Here is a 15,647-nt window from a genome sequence, read left to right as displayed (position 1 = left end):
ATGCCATGCTTTGAAAGAGATTATTCAGAGGGGCAGGGACTGATGAAAGTGAATAATCTCTTTAAGGGTAAGGCCAGACGAGGAGATTCGGGGAGATTTTGTCGCCTGGCGACTTATCACCACGTCTTTTGCGCGACTATCTCCCTGAACTGCCTCAGCATCTTTTCCCCATTGGTTACAGCGCAAAATTGCCTGCATCACCGCGTGTGCATTAGCGCAGGCGATTTTGTGCTGTAGCCTATGGGGAAAAGATGCTGAGGCAGTTCGGGGAGATAGTCGCGCAAAAGATGTGGAGATAAGTCGCCAGGCGACAAAATCTCCCCGAATCTCCTCGTCTGGCCTTACCCTAAACGTCTGGACTAGTAATAATCTCTTTAAAAACGTGAATAGCAGGAACTGGATTTTGAGCTGGAAGAAACGACAGCAACTTTCCGGCACGTGACTTCCATTTACATAAGAGCCAATGAGAAGGAGTCCATACTGCGGTGAATAATCACTCACTTATTCTATGACTTCAATGCAAAGTCACTTTCTGTGACACTCACAGCTTAGGGAGCCAGAGGCAATAAATACTCACAGATCATTTACATTCAGTCTCTTGGCTGAGCGGAAAGTGCAGCACAGTCATATAAAATAAGTGACTACTGTTTTGTTTTGGCTTGGTACTTACAGTTGGTTGGGGAGGCTGTTATCATAAATATATTCTATATTGCACATATAAACATGGTATTTATTATAGATCTAGCATTTTTCCATGATAAGTTTATTCCTGTGTTGTATTCATCAGCTGCACCTGTTTAGTTGCTTAAAGGAGAAGGAAAGCTACAGAGGCATTTTATTGCCAATAGATTAGCTGCAATAGTGCAAGCTAGAATGCTATATTTATTCTGTAGAATGTTTTACCTGAGTAAAAATCCTGTTTAGGATAGCAGCTGCAGTATTAGCTTGGTGTGTGACATCACTTCCTGCCTGAGTCTCTCCCTGCTCACCTATAGCTCTGGGCTCAGATTACAGCAGAGAAGGGAGGGGGAGGAAGAGGTGCAACTAAGCATGCTCAGACCCAGGGCAGCTGAGGCAGGAAGTCTGATACACAATAGAAGGAAAGAAATGTTGTGTTTCTTTTGACAGAGAACTCAGAGCAGCATTACTTTGAGGTTTTACTGGTGTATTTATATAGACCTTTCTTATAAGGCTTACTTCATTTTAAACTTTCCTTCTCCTTTAAAGACTTACTGTATATAGATGTGTGTCTCTATATATAAATATATATAGAGACACACACTAAAAATAGACCAGCAATAACGAGAAATCTGTGTTGCTGGTCTTTTTTTAGTACATAAGTTTGGAATATTTACCGTGCAACAAGACTAGTGTTGAAGCCCCTGGTTGGTGTGTGTGTGTGTGTGTGTGTGTGTGTATGTATGTATATATATATATGTATTGCTTAAAATGAAAAAATACTTTTTATTTGAAAGTTGTATTGAAAGTTTATTTCAATGGGCTGATCCACTGGCAGTAGGGCCACCTCTCCCTTTTAAGACCAAACACATATGGAATCCACAGCCTGCATGGCTAATTAGCAATTCATTTAGAAGCATGATGCATGGCTGCACATAAATCAGTTCAGTCTGCAGCATGCATGTAAATGAATTGCTTTTCGACAGGAGATTAAAGGGATCCTGTCATCGGAAAACAAGTTTTTTTCCAAAACGCATCAGTTAATAGTGCTGCTCCAGCACAATTCTGCAGTGAAATCCATTTCTCAAAAGAGCAAACAGATTTTTTTTATATTCAATTTTGAAATCTGACATGGGGCTAGACATTTTGTCAGTTTCCCAGCTGCCCCAGTCATGTGACTTGTGCCTGCACTTTAGGATGGAATTACTCTCTGGCAGGCTGTTATTTCTCCTACTTAATGTAACTGAATCAGTCTCAGCAGGACCGCCATTAGAAATCACGGGGCCCCATACAACAAAAATTTCAGGGGACCCTCGCTCCCGCCCACCCCGGAAGGCCCACCCCAGATCCTGCCCACTCCACAGTTAACAGACCACACCGACATCAGAGCTAAAAAAGGTAACCCCCAACACACCCAAGTTATAAAAAGCTATTGATGGTCAAGGCCCCCTTATAATTAAAAAAAAAACTGTGGCACCAGGGCCCCCCATAAAGGTATTTTTTTTAAAAAAAATGGTCAGGGCCCCCCTACAAGTTAAAAAAAAAAAAAAAACATTGGCACCAGGACCCCCATATAAGTTTTTTAAAAAAACATTGGCCCCTCAAGTAAATTGGGGCCCCAAAGAACATTTAAAAAAAAAAAAAAAAAAAAAAACGCTGGCACCAACATTGGCGCCAGGCCCCCCCCCCTTACAATTTAAAAAAAAAAAGGCGCCCCAGAGAATATTTTTTAAAAAAACATTGGTGACAGGGGCCTATAGACTATAGAGTATTAAAATAATACATTGGTGGCCAGGGGATTAAAAAAAAAAAAAACACACATTCAGGTGTTCAGTAGAATTGAACTCATGTCTTCAGGACTTCAACTTCAGCTGTTTTCGTTACTTAAGGTCTTTTCGCCACTTCAGCTTAACGGGACTTCGGGAGGACGGCGCAGCCTCAGCGCTGTCAAGGGGGGCCCGGCTCGGTACAGTTGTCCCCCATATGCCCCCCCTGATGGCTGCCCAGAGTCTCAGTGGGACTTGGCTTTTACTATTAAGTGCTGTTCTTAGACCTTCCAGGGAGCCGTTATCTTGTGTTAGGGAGCTGCTATTTCTTTACCTTCCCATTGTTCTGTTGTTAGGCTGCTGGGGGGGGGGGGAGGGGGTGATATCACTCCAACTTGCAGTACAGCAGTAAGGGCTATTCCACACGGGGAGATAGCCACGCGTTTGCGGTCGCGGCGTCAAAGCGCCGCGCCAGTCGCCGCGACCGGCGCAGGCGACAGTTTTGTATGGGCGCCTATGTAAAAACGCCTGTGCTAACCACACGAGGCGATGCGCTTTTCAACAGTCGCCTGAAAATGCCTCGCCAGGCTTTTTCAGGCGACTGTTGAAAAGCGCATCGCCTCGTGTGGTTAGCACAGGCGTTTTTACATAGGCGCCCATACAAAACTGTCGCCTGCGCCGGTCGCGGCGCTTTGTCGCCGCGACCGCAAACGCGTGGCTATCTCCCCGTGTGGACTAGCCCTAAAGAGTGATTGAAGTTTATCAGCGCACAAGTCACATGACGGGAGGCAGATGGGAAACTGACAATATGTCAGATTTCAAAATTGAATATAACAAAATCTGTTTTCTCTTTTGAGAAATGGATTTCAGTGCAGAATTCTGCTGGAGCAGCACTATTAACTGATTCATTTTGAAAAAAACATGTTTTCCCATGACAGTATCCCTTTAAGCTTACAGGGGTTGTTCACCTTCCAAACATTTTTTTCAATTCAGTTGTTTTCAGATCGTTCACTTATTTTCCATTATTTATTTTTTAAAATTTTTTCCAAAATCTAAGTTTAAAGTTGAATGTTCCTGTCTGTGGTGTTTCAGTCTGGCAGCTCAGTAATTCAGGTGCAGATGCTGAACTGTTACAATTTGCTACATTTAGTTGATACATTTCTCAGCTACATCTGTGGAGTATTAGCAACTATTGTATTAATTCTAACAGCTGCCTGTAATGAAACCCAGAGATTCTGCTAAGCAGGGACAAAGATAAGAAATGTATCAACTAAATGTATCCATTTAGAACAGTTCACAGGGTCGGCAACCCCCCTCCCAGAGCTGCTTCAGAATACACTTCAATATTAGAAAAACGGTCACACATAGAAAGTAGAAAGTCATTGGAAAAAGGTGTTATTTCTGGTGATCTATCTGAAAACAACTAAATTGAAAAAAGTGTTTGGAAGGTGAACCACCACTTTAAAACCTGTACTGTCTCTTCCAGCGTCAATGAACACATCCCCTGTTATTCTCCACATTTGTTCTGTTCCATAGAGCATTCCTGAAGATATATAATTTCCCTTTAAGCTCCCCATAGACGCGACGATTCTTCTTGCCGAACGACTGATTTTAGGGAAGTCCGACCAATCCTTTGAAATTATCGTGCGGTTAGTGGGATTCGAACGATCGTACATCTTACGATTTTTCGGCAGACATCTGTCAGGAAATTGATCGGCCAGGTCGGTCCCAGCGCAATCTATCTATGTCTGCAGGGCCGAGCAGGCAGCTCCCCTTTGTTTTCCTGGCATATTGGTCTTTTTAGTTGATGAATTCGTACGATCGTTCTGAGAAGATCGTGGTCTCACAATCAGGATCTGATCTTTTAAAAATCTCAACATCTATGACCAGCTTTAGTCTTCCCAGCTATTGCGCCACAAAATGTAATATCTAAATCTCTATGAGTGCATTCCATGTAAAGGTGGCCATACACGGCCCGATAAAAGCTGCCAACAGACCGAGTCGGCAGCTTATTGGCCCGTGTATGGGGCCCCCCGAAGGGCTTCCCCGATCGAGATCTCGATTGGATGGGACAAAAAATCCCGTCCGATCGCGGCCGCATCTGTTCGGTGATGCAGTCCCGTGATCCGACGGCCCGTTACCATTCGTTAGGATCCGATCGTTGGGCCCTAGGGCCTGCGATCGGATCAGCCCGATATTGCCCACCTCAAGGTGGGCGTATCGGGGAGAGATTGGCTCGTTTGGCGACATCGCCAAACGAGCGGATCTCTCTGTGTATGGCCACCTTTAGTCATATAATATGGCAGTGGTGCTACATGAACTGTGAATATCCAGAAATAAATGCACTGCTCAATAGTGAGAAAAACATGTAAAAAGATAATGCAGTACAGGTATCGGATCCGTTATCCGGAAACCTGTTATCCAAAAAGATTTGATTTTATACAAATAATACAAATTTTTCAAAATGATTTCCTTTTCCTCTGCAATAATAAAACAGTGCCTTGTAACTTGATCCAAACTAAGATCTAATTAATCCTTATTGGAAGCAAAACCAGCCTATTGGGTTTATATGATTTTCTATGAAGATTGAAATTACGGAAAGATCCAATATCTGGAAAGCCCCAGGTCCCGAGCATTCTGGATAACAGGTCCCATAGCTGTATATGTTTTTGTCTACTATATGTATCTGCATATTACAGGTGTACCCTTTTTACCAAAGTCATGATTAAAAAAAACAAATGGAGCAGAACTTAACCGAATGAAAGATTGGGGGGAATATTTACTTTTAAAATAACAGTACATAAATTTGACAGTATCAAGAGCGGTTCCGTTAAAAAGAAAACTGTATAAAGAATGAGTCAGGACCCATTGTTTGCATGAGTAAAGAAAGTCAATAAACTAAGATAAGATTAAGTAGGAAATTAAACAGTCAGAACTATTTCGATCACTTCTATGCCCAGAACAAGATGCAAAATTTCCTCTGAAATTTCAAAAACTTTGAGGGCTGAAATGCTCCCCCACACCCCCAATAAAAAGTACCAGTATTTGGCATCTTACTGTGGCATTTCCCAGAATATCCAGGATAACAGTCCTAATTGCTAACGAAATGTATAGTAAATGGCATGGTTGACCCTGTAAGGAGATTATTAACCATTTGCAGGGGTAATGGTCTGCTATTGATCTTACTCTAAACTAACAAAATGCTGCCTTACGCACACAGTTTTGTTATCCAATGATGGCAATGGGAATCACTATAAATTGCTCTGTACCTGAGATTCTCACTCAAAAACAAACACCCACATATTTGTAGTTCATAATAAAAACACTTATTTTTATGAGTTTCTACAATGGAAAATGTTTACCCATACTACAATCTGGGAACAGACTATAGTTGCTTCTTCGCAATGGAAAGTAGTCTGTGGCCTTCAAAGTTGAATTGCTATAGTAGTCAAATACATCAAAATATATATTATTATTTGAAATGATCTTGATAATAAATGGCCATTGACAGGGGTTGGTCACTTTTAAATTCACTTTTAGTATGATGTAGAGTCATATTCTGAGAGCAATTTGTTTTCATCTTTTATCATTTGTGTTTTTTGAGTTATTTAGCTTTTTATTCAGCAGCTCTCCAGTTTGCTGTTTCAGCAGTCCAGTTGTTAGGGTTTAAATTACCCTAGCAACCATGCACTGATTTGAATAAGAGACTGGAATATGACTAGGAGAGGGCCTGAAAATAAAGATGTGTAATAAAAATTAGCAATAACAATAAATGTGTAACCTTACAGAGCATTTAGCATTTATATGGGGTCAGTGACCAAAGTTAGAAAGACCCAGAAGTAGGCAAATAATTATAAAGCTATATAAAAGTTGCTACTAATGGTTAACTTAAAGGAGACATAAAGGATAAATGAAAAAACCCTAATTTTGTAGGCAATTATGATTAATATATGGTGTTGCTTTTACATAGTGCTAAAAATGTATATTATCTTTTAAAATAGTCCCTTTATTGGAGCTCCCTATTGATGTTCTCTGGTCCCTGTGTGTGTTTCAAATGAGGGGTGGGCGTGTCCTAACGGTCCCTGCCAGAAGCACAGTGGGAGGGGGACAGCCAATCACAGCCCTGCAGTTACACATGCACAGACAGGCTTCAGTTCCCTATCAGGTCCTGTTAGCTGCTGATTGGTTCCTGTCCTACAATATAGTGAGCTGTGAGCTGCCAGCTCCCCTGCACAGCCTGGGAGTAGGAAGTGGAAGAGAAGGGAGGGATTATTAGGGTTTTTGCAGAAATATTCAATACATCAGCCTGAAACACTACTTTTTTAAGCACAATTCTTCTATATCTAAATAAGTATAACGCACTGGTACATTCTTATTTTTTACACAAAATGTCTCCTTTAACCCTTTAAGTGCCAGCAGAATTTCACATTTTGGTTACGCGAAATATCAGCCGTTTTTGAAACATTTGTGCTCTCTCATTTTAGTGGCGTTTTCTGAGGGGAAACCTATAGTTTACCTAGGAAAACTATACATTGTTTTTTTCGGGAGAAGCTGAGCTTTCTAAATCTGCCTGAGTTGTCATGTATTTCCACCTCTGCAAACAGATTTATAGCTCTAAATACAAAAAAAAAAAATGAAAAAATCCTATTTTTCACAATATATGCATTTATACCAGAAAAATGTTTCATTTTACGCATGAAAATCCAACTGATTTGGAAAGCCTCGTGTTTCTCGAACGTGCCAATACCAGATATGTATAGTTTTAGCCAGATTTACGACATCTGTAGAGCAAAAACTCCCGGCAGTATATTACCGAATTTTGAAAGCAGAAAACGGCATGCTTTAGATTCCAAGGCCACAAAATCCTGAAACTGTAGGTTTACCCCAGAAAACTATATATTTTTAGAAAGTACACATTCTGCGGATTCCAAAATGGGTAACTATGTCTCTCTACTTCTAACTACCAAACATCAAAGCTTGTCTGAACGTAGCGGTTTTTATAAAAATGTATGTAAAAAATTTTGAAAAATCACTTCAAAGGTTTTATTTTGCTGCTCCGCATATCACACACTATATTAGATACCAAGAAAAAGCACCCTGAATATGATTGCCAGGGGTCCACTGAACAGTTTGATCCCCATTGTGCATAGGATTACCAAAGTACCTGGCATTTAGAGACACCAATATGAAGTTAGCACATCCAAATTTCCAGTACTTTACTTCAGCTACTGAAAAATTAACACATTGACTGCATTTTTTGTGGGGTAAAAACACAGAAAAATAGGTTTACCCCCCAAAAACATATATTTTTGGAAAGGACACATTCTACAGAATCTAAAATGGGTACCCATGCCTTTCTGCTCCAAACTACTGAGTCGCAAGGCTTTCCCAAAATTGACGGTTTTGGTGAAATATCTGAAAATTGCCTCAAACCTTCAACTTCTCAGCACCATATCACCCATGTGTCATTAGGTACCAAGAAAAAGCACCCTTAATATGATTGCCAGGGTTCCTCCAAACAGTTTGGTGGCCATTGTTCATAGGTTTACAAAAGCATCTGGCATTTAGAGGCCCCAAAATGAAGTTAGCGCATACAAACAGTCCAGTGGGTGACTTCAGCTGACTGCTACAATACAAGCACCTGGTATGTGCATTATGCACCATAAGACCCCCTAACAGTATGGAGACCCTAGAAAACCATATATTTTTCGAAAGTACACATTCAGACGAATCTAAAGCAGGTAATTACATCTTTCTACTGCAAACTACCAAACCGCAAAGCAATGCTAAACATAACAGTTTTTACGGAATTTCTGAAAAGTCACAAAGCAAGCATTTTACCTCATTATATACTCCACATTTTGTAACGTACCAGCAAAATCATCCTAAATATGAACGCCAGGGGTGTACTGAACAGTTTGATGCCTGATATGAAAAGATTTACCAAACTATTTTGCACACAGAGACCTCCAAATGGTTATATAGCAGACAAGACTTCCATGGTCAAAATGAAGTAACAAAGAACAAAGCGAAATGGTATAAAATCACTAAAATCCAACAAAACCGCAAAAATCAATGCTTTTTTTTTCCCGCCTACTGTAATCAGCAGTCAGAATCAATGGTTGAATATTTTAGCATGGCCAAATAGGTTTTACAGACAGAAATAGGGGAACAACACCTTCGCAAAGCTGAAAATGTAATAAAATGGCTAAACATGCAATAAAATGGCTAAAAATGCACAAAAAGCACCAAAATTGCAGTATGATCACAAAATAACATACAAAAGGTATTGCCCAGGGCAATTAGCGAATACGCTATTCGCAATGACAATAAAACAGTTGTTTCAGGCAAAAAAAAACAGACGATGCGATAAAAACAAAAAAACAAAGACACAACAAAGTGAAAGTGTGTATGTGTGTAGTAGGGTCCAGATCATCCAGAAGAGCTGCAGGCAGAGATGGCACCGTCCTCTTCTGATGATCCGGTAAAAGGGGCGGAGCTTAGCGGCCAGGAAGTGCAGGCAGCAGCATAGCACGTCCATTGCACGTGCTGCTGTTGCCTTTGAGGCCCCTGGGCTATAGAGCCTCAGGGGCCACTCATTCCCTGCCTAGGCTTGTTGCCTGGGGGCTGGGGAATGAGTCTGAACAGAGCGAGCAGCTTTACAAGCCGCTCCTCTGTTCACAGAGTGCAGGCAGCAGCAGAGCACGTAGATTTCACGTCCCTGCTGCTGCCTAGGGGCCCCTGGGCGATCGCGACCCAGGGGCCCCTTGTTCTTCACCTAGGCTCGTTGCCTAGGGGCTGGGGAACCCGAATATAGCACTAAGAAAGGAGCGAGTGACTTTACAAGTCGCTCCTTCGTTCTGAAAGTGCAGGCAGCAGCAGGGCACATATATTGCACGTGCCTGCTGCTGCCTTGGGGCCCCTGGGCAATCGCGCCTCAGGGGCCACTCGTTCCCAGCCCCTGCTTGTTGCTTGGGAGCTGGGGAACGAAAAGGAACGGAGCAATCGGCTTGAGAAGCCGCTCCTCCGTTCCCTAACCCTGAAATGCTGCAGAAGGTAGAATCTACGTTCTGTGGCATTTCAAGTGTCATTCTACGTGGGGTGGCACTTAAAGGGTTAAAGGTGAAACACCCCTTTAATTACCCAAAAAATGGTCACAATAATACTACACACAATTATTGCCACGTGCTCAGTTGGAAATGCATGAACTAGCTGACCTTACTGCAATATGTGTTGCCACTCCAACTAATGATTCGCATGAAGTTTGTTTTTATGCTTAGGTTCTGTTGCTATGGTGACAACCGAGCACACCAAAACTACTTGGAAATCTGGTGCAAAGCGGATGGTAGCCATAAACAGGAAGTAAATGGAATGTACCAAGTCCTTTTATTATTGACCAGGACAATGTAGACCAAGGGGGCTTAGATATACAGATAGGAACACACCATAAATTGTCACTAAATAAAAGTTAATATATAACAAAAGCTAACAGTATTTCCCTCCCAGTGTTGATTGTACTTGCAACAAACTAGTGATATTGTTACATAGGGCTCAGTTGTTATGTTTCACACCAAGTACCCCAGGGATCTGCTCTCTATGGGCTCAGCTGCACATATAGTACAATTGTTAGTAATGTAGACACAGGTGCAAACAAATCAGGTGAGGTGAGCAGACAGGGCACTGAAATCCTTCCACTGCAACAAAATGGAAATTCAGTTTTCTGTATGGCCGGGCACAGTACCAGGCTACAATTTGACTCTAAGTATGTTATAGAATGGCAAATTCTAAACAACTGTTCAATTGGTCTTCATTTCTCTCGGCCAGATATCAATCGGGAAGGGGTAAAAATCCCGTTGCATCTGTTTGATGATGCAGACCAGCGATTCGACTGCCCGTTATGATCCGATTGTTGGGCCCTAGGGCCCATGATCAGATCAGCCCGATACCACCCACCTCAAGGTTGGCATATCGGAGAGAGATCTGCTCATTTGGCAAAATCTCTATGTGTTGGGCCACCTTAAGTCCTAAGGTACAAAGATTTCCAGTATAAAAACACAAAGCCAAAATGTTCCTACAATCCTGTGAAAACACTTTCAGGTAACTGTGACATATAAATGCTCTAGTACATATCTACCAATCAACCCAAAAGCTCCAGTGCAACTGCCACTGAACATAGACAATGATTTTTAGCATTTGAACCCTTATTTTTAGCTGTTGAAAAACCTGTAGAACTATAGAAAAAGCACTGAGCCCCCTACGCCGCCCCTCCAAGTAATGTCAGTTATCATGCAATACCTGCTGTGTCAGAACTTCTCTCCATAATAATAACCCACTAAGCAACACTATTCTAGCCCATACATAATGTGTCTGGGAATATGATGAAAGGAATCAGCAAAATATAATAACACTCATGCCTCTAGCATCTATTATCTGTTAGGAATGCTTGGGGTTTTCCAGATGTTAAGATTTTAATATACGGGGGAGGTGCATGGATTTAGGCCACTAAAAACATTGAAACATAAAACAAAAACAAAGAAGAGGATTGTTTAACAACAAACATGGGTCATGCCTGCTCTATACGCACCAATGTCTTGAAATGTATTAAAAGATCCGAACTGAAAAAGCGTGAAAAAAAAACCGCGACTTTTGTGACTTGTTGCACAAAAGTCAGCGTCAAAAAACCTGATCCAAAAAAGCCACAATTTAATAAATCGGCCCCTTAGTGTTACCTACAGAAGAATGATTCATGTCAACCCTTCTAAGAGGCCAGCAGCCTTACCTTGCTACACAAGTCCCCAGACCAACAGGTTTTAATACTTGGGGGGGAAAACAACAGTATCAACTGCCTCTTACCCCCCCCCCCATCAATTCTGTACAGCCAATCTCTTCTCCCTGCATAGTCAGTGCACTTTCCTACCCCTCCCAATACAGCAATCATTCCATCTCTCTCAGACACACAACAAGATGCCAAAAACATCTGCTGCAGGCTGCATGAGTTGCGCTGCCTTTCAGGCAAGATTTAATTAATTTTGTATTTTTATTCAATAAGGAGTGTATTAGAACCTCCACATATAGCTGTATTTAGCAAGTCAGGCTGTTGTATTGTCACAATTCACAAACACTGTAATATAAGTATGCGTACAACCAGAAGTATGTGACCCACCACCACTACAGCAAAGGGCCCAAAATTCCTGCATTCTCCCAACCACTACTGTAATGTATATGTCTCCCTCTGCTCTGTCTCACCTGTACAGTACCACTCCCACCACTACAGCATGCGTCCCACATTTTGCACCCCTCTGCTTACTCATACATCCAACTGCAATAGGGTGCTTCCGTCACTACCAGTACTGTATTTGTCGCTCTATTACATATTTCACCAGTACAAAGTGGTCTACACTGCTAGAATATGTATCTGGCCACTCCATTATGTGTCACACAGCTACAGTAGGTACCCAACCACTACACTATCCTGTATATCCAATCACTACAGCATTGGCCCCAGTGCTACAGTGTGTGTGACCTGTGCAATATGTATCCCATCACTACAGTTATATATCCAACCATGAAGCAGAAATGACAATTTTCTTTTGGAATTGTAAACCCCAGCGCCAAGCTATCCCTACAAGGCAACATTTATACTGTTCTGTCTCGGATGTTCGATGTTACATTGCTTGGGAAAGTTCCCAGCAGAACCCCAGTTTTGGTTTTTAGTTAAACCACCAACTGCAGATGTTGGGAATTGTGCAAAATCACACGGTTCCAAAACATGGAAAGGCCGTATATACAGAAACCACTGAGAATAAACTATTTAATAAACAGCACCCTTGTAGAAGACAGGTTTACTAAAAAGAGATAAAAGTGGCACTCTGCTACAGCAGGTATGCATCAGTCATGCGATTCATTAACTGGAAACCGGTAATCCAGAAAGCTCCAAATTACATAAAGGTTGTCTCCTATAGACTGCATTTTATCCAAATCTTTAAAAATTGTTTTCTTTTCCTCCGTGATAATAAAACAGTACCTCGTACTTGATCCAAACTAATATAGAATCAATACTTATTGGAAGCAAAATCAGTCTATTGGGTTTACAGTATTTAATGTTTATTATTTTCTAGTAGAGGTATATAATCCAAATTAAGGAAAAATCTGGAAAAGCGAAGGTCCACAGCATACTGAATAGCAGGTCCCATACCTGTTTATGAATTATGAAGCCATGGAATTTAGTGGCCGGGATGGGATCCATTATCTTGAAACTGGATGCATCAAATCCACTGTTTGGGATTTGGCCGAATCCTTGATGAAAGATTTGGCTGAATACCCAACAGAATCTGAATAAGAAAAGGGGCAGGAAAGGAAAAAGTACCTTGCTTTGTGATGAAAAGTCATGTGTTTTCCCTTCATGCCCGAATTTACATAAGCAAATCAGGATTTAGATTCCGTTCTGCCAGGCACAAGGATTAGGCTGAATCATGCTGAAAAAGGCAGAATCCTGGATTCTGTGCATCCCTACCTGAAACCCATTATTCCGAAAGCTCTGAATTACAGGATGGCCATCTCCCAAAGACTTTTTTTTTTCATCCAAATTTTTAAAAAATGATTTCCTTTTTCTCTGTAATAATAAAACAGTAGCTTGTACTTAATCCAAACTAAGATATAATGTATCCTTATTGGAAGCAAAACCAGCCTATTGGGGTTATTTAATGTTTACATGATTTTCTAGTAGACTAAAGGTGGCCATAGACGCAAAGATCCTATCATACGAATCGAGGATTGGTACGATTTTCGGACCGTGTGTGGAGAGTCCCCACATTTTTCGTCCGGCGGAGATCGGTCGTTTGGTCGATCGGACAGGTTTGATTTTGTCCCAACCGATCCCGCCGGAGCCCAATGAGCTCTCATTGTAACCTGATCATTCGGCCGAACGTTCAGATTACCCCCAATATAGCCATGCCCGTTAGTGGCATATCGGGGAAAGATCGGCTCGTTTGGCGATGTCGCCAAACGAGCGGATCTTTTCATCTATGGCCACCTTTAAGGCTATCCAGAAACCCCCAGCTCCTGAGCATTCTGGATAACAGATCCCATACCTGTACATGTACAACAATATCTGGAAGTTCAGACACTAACTGTCCCTTTATCTGCCGCAACTACCGTGTGCTAACCAGAGAAATCGAATTGAGCAACGTATACGGCTCAACACCACGGGACCAGTGCGGAAACAGTGACATTCCATTAGTAGTGAATGAAGCAATGGAACACTGATGTCACTAGTCCTGTTGTCTCACACTCGACTGAAGTGTCGCCACATGTGCAAACTACAAGCACAGTGTTAAATGAGTGTAGGTACATTAGCAGAATGGAAGCATCACTAGTGTGTGACCAGCTGGCCATCCATCATCCCCCATTACTCTCAGTAGTCACGTCATCTCAGTGTTTCTGGGCTGTTGTCTTGTGACCAGTTCAGCCCCATGTCATCACAAGAAGAAATGTGACGTTATTTAAGGGATTAGGGAGATCCCACCCTTAGCAAATACAAATATCTGCTGTAGGAGAAACGCCTCATGCGCCCCCATTGCAGCATATGTAGTAGTTTGGGCGAAGCCATTCTATGCGGGGGGCGCGTGTGGTGCGGACTGGGCATAGTTCCCAGTGTCAGGCCCATACCAGGGCAGCAGCAGGGTTGTACCTAGCGGGAACATACAGTACAACAGTCTATCCGTGTAAATTCCACGGCTCCTGATCCCGGAACACTATGTCCCCCTACTACCCGTGATTCACTCCCCCACTTACCTCTGCGCTCCCGGACCGACTGAATCTCCCCGTGTGTGAGTGAGTGAGTGAGCCCCTCCACTGCTGCTTGTGTTGCTAAACTGGCCGGGTCCCTCCCTCTGCCCCTCCCGCATTCTTTGCTTGACAAACCAGCCGGGGTTTCCTGAGTGGGAGTTTGTGAGAGTTGTACAGTAGGCGTGGCACTTGGGGTTACCGCTTACGTCTCACATAATATGGGGAATTGCACAACAAGCCTCAGTACAGCGCATATATTGCAATACTGACGTTCAACTCCAGTCTATGAAGACGTATAGGCCAACAAGATTCTTATACAGTTCGGACCCCGCCTGAAGATCCTAACACACACGTGACTCGCCATAAAGGGGCTGGTCACCTTTAAATTCACTTTCACTATGATATATAGAGAGAGATATTCTGAGGCAATTTGCCATTGGCTTTCACTTTTTTGAGTTATCTTTTTATCAGCAGCTCTCCACTTTGTAATTTCAGCAATCTGGTTGCTATAGCCCAAAATACCCCAGCAACCAGGCACTGATTGGAATAAGAGACTGGAATACCAACAGGAGAGGCTGTGAATAGAAGGAGGAGTAATAAAAATGGAGCAGTAACAATAAATGCCTTACGGAGCATTTGTTTTCTAGATGAGGTCAGTGACCCCCATTTGAAAAGCTGGAAAGAGTCAGAAGAAGAAGGCAGATCATTCAAAAACTATAGAAAAGAAAAAATAAAGGCCAATTGAAAAGATGCTTAGAATTAGCCACTCTATAACAAACTAAAATGAACATAAAGGTAAAGCACCTTCACATGCACTTATCTATTCTTATCTATCTCCCCCCACCTTCCCCTTATACACAAACTGCCAATGGCCATGGTATAGACTGACAAGGCGGCATGGTGGGCAAATGACACAACTGTCAGTTTCCAGGGGTTATCTAGCTTTGCACTCCCGTCACTCAGTGCCTAGGCAGGCCCGGCAGTCGCGGCGCCTGCCTGAATTCAAGCGCAAAGAAGCGAGAAAGAAATGCAGAGTCAGGCAGAGAAGGGAACCGGACTTGGGGTAGGCGACAGAGGAGGTACGTGCCTGGCACCCTCCCAGCTTTGGGACGTATATATGCAATTCTCCCCCATTTTTACACTCTTGCCATCTGAGTTAGATTTGCCCATGTGCAGTATACATTCAATAATATCAGAAGGGCCCTTCTAATAGGCCACACCCACATTTACAGCAGCACTGATTGGCCGCAATACCGCTCCTGTAAGCTGGCATCTCTGTTAGCAGGCAAACCCGGCCACCAATGGACCCACCAGGAGTTTTCCTGGTACCTTGGAGGGCCAGTCCAACATTATGCTTGTAAGTAGGGATGGCTGAATTTTACCCATTTCGCCCAAAAATTCGCGGCCGGCGAAATG

General features: G+C 42.5%; 1 protein-coding gene across 1 annotated transcript in view; it reads right to left on the bottom strand.

The window, feature by feature from the left end:
• Positions 1–14,259, bottom strand: part of cpne3.L (copine III L homeolog) — a 38,199-nt gene extending 23,940 nt beyond the window's left edge. The window contains exon 1 of the mRNA NM_001095142.1: positions 14,238–14,259. The gene's annotated coding sequence lies outside the window, so the exon portion shown is untranslated. The remainder of the gene's footprint in view (positions 1–14,237) is intronic.
• Between the last annotated feature and the right edge of the window lie 1,388 nt (positions 14,260–15,647).

This window comes from Xenopus laevis, chromosome 6L (assembly GCF_017654675.1).
Source record: "Xenopus laevis strain J_2021 chromosome 6L, Xenopus_laevis_v10.1, whole genome shotgun sequence".
NCBI lineage: Eukaryota > Metazoa > Chordata > Amphibia > Anura > Pipidae > Xenopus > Xenopus laevis.
The sequence above is the reverse complement of the archived record's forward strand: the minus strand, read 5'-3'. Positions and strand labels throughout refer to the sequence as shown.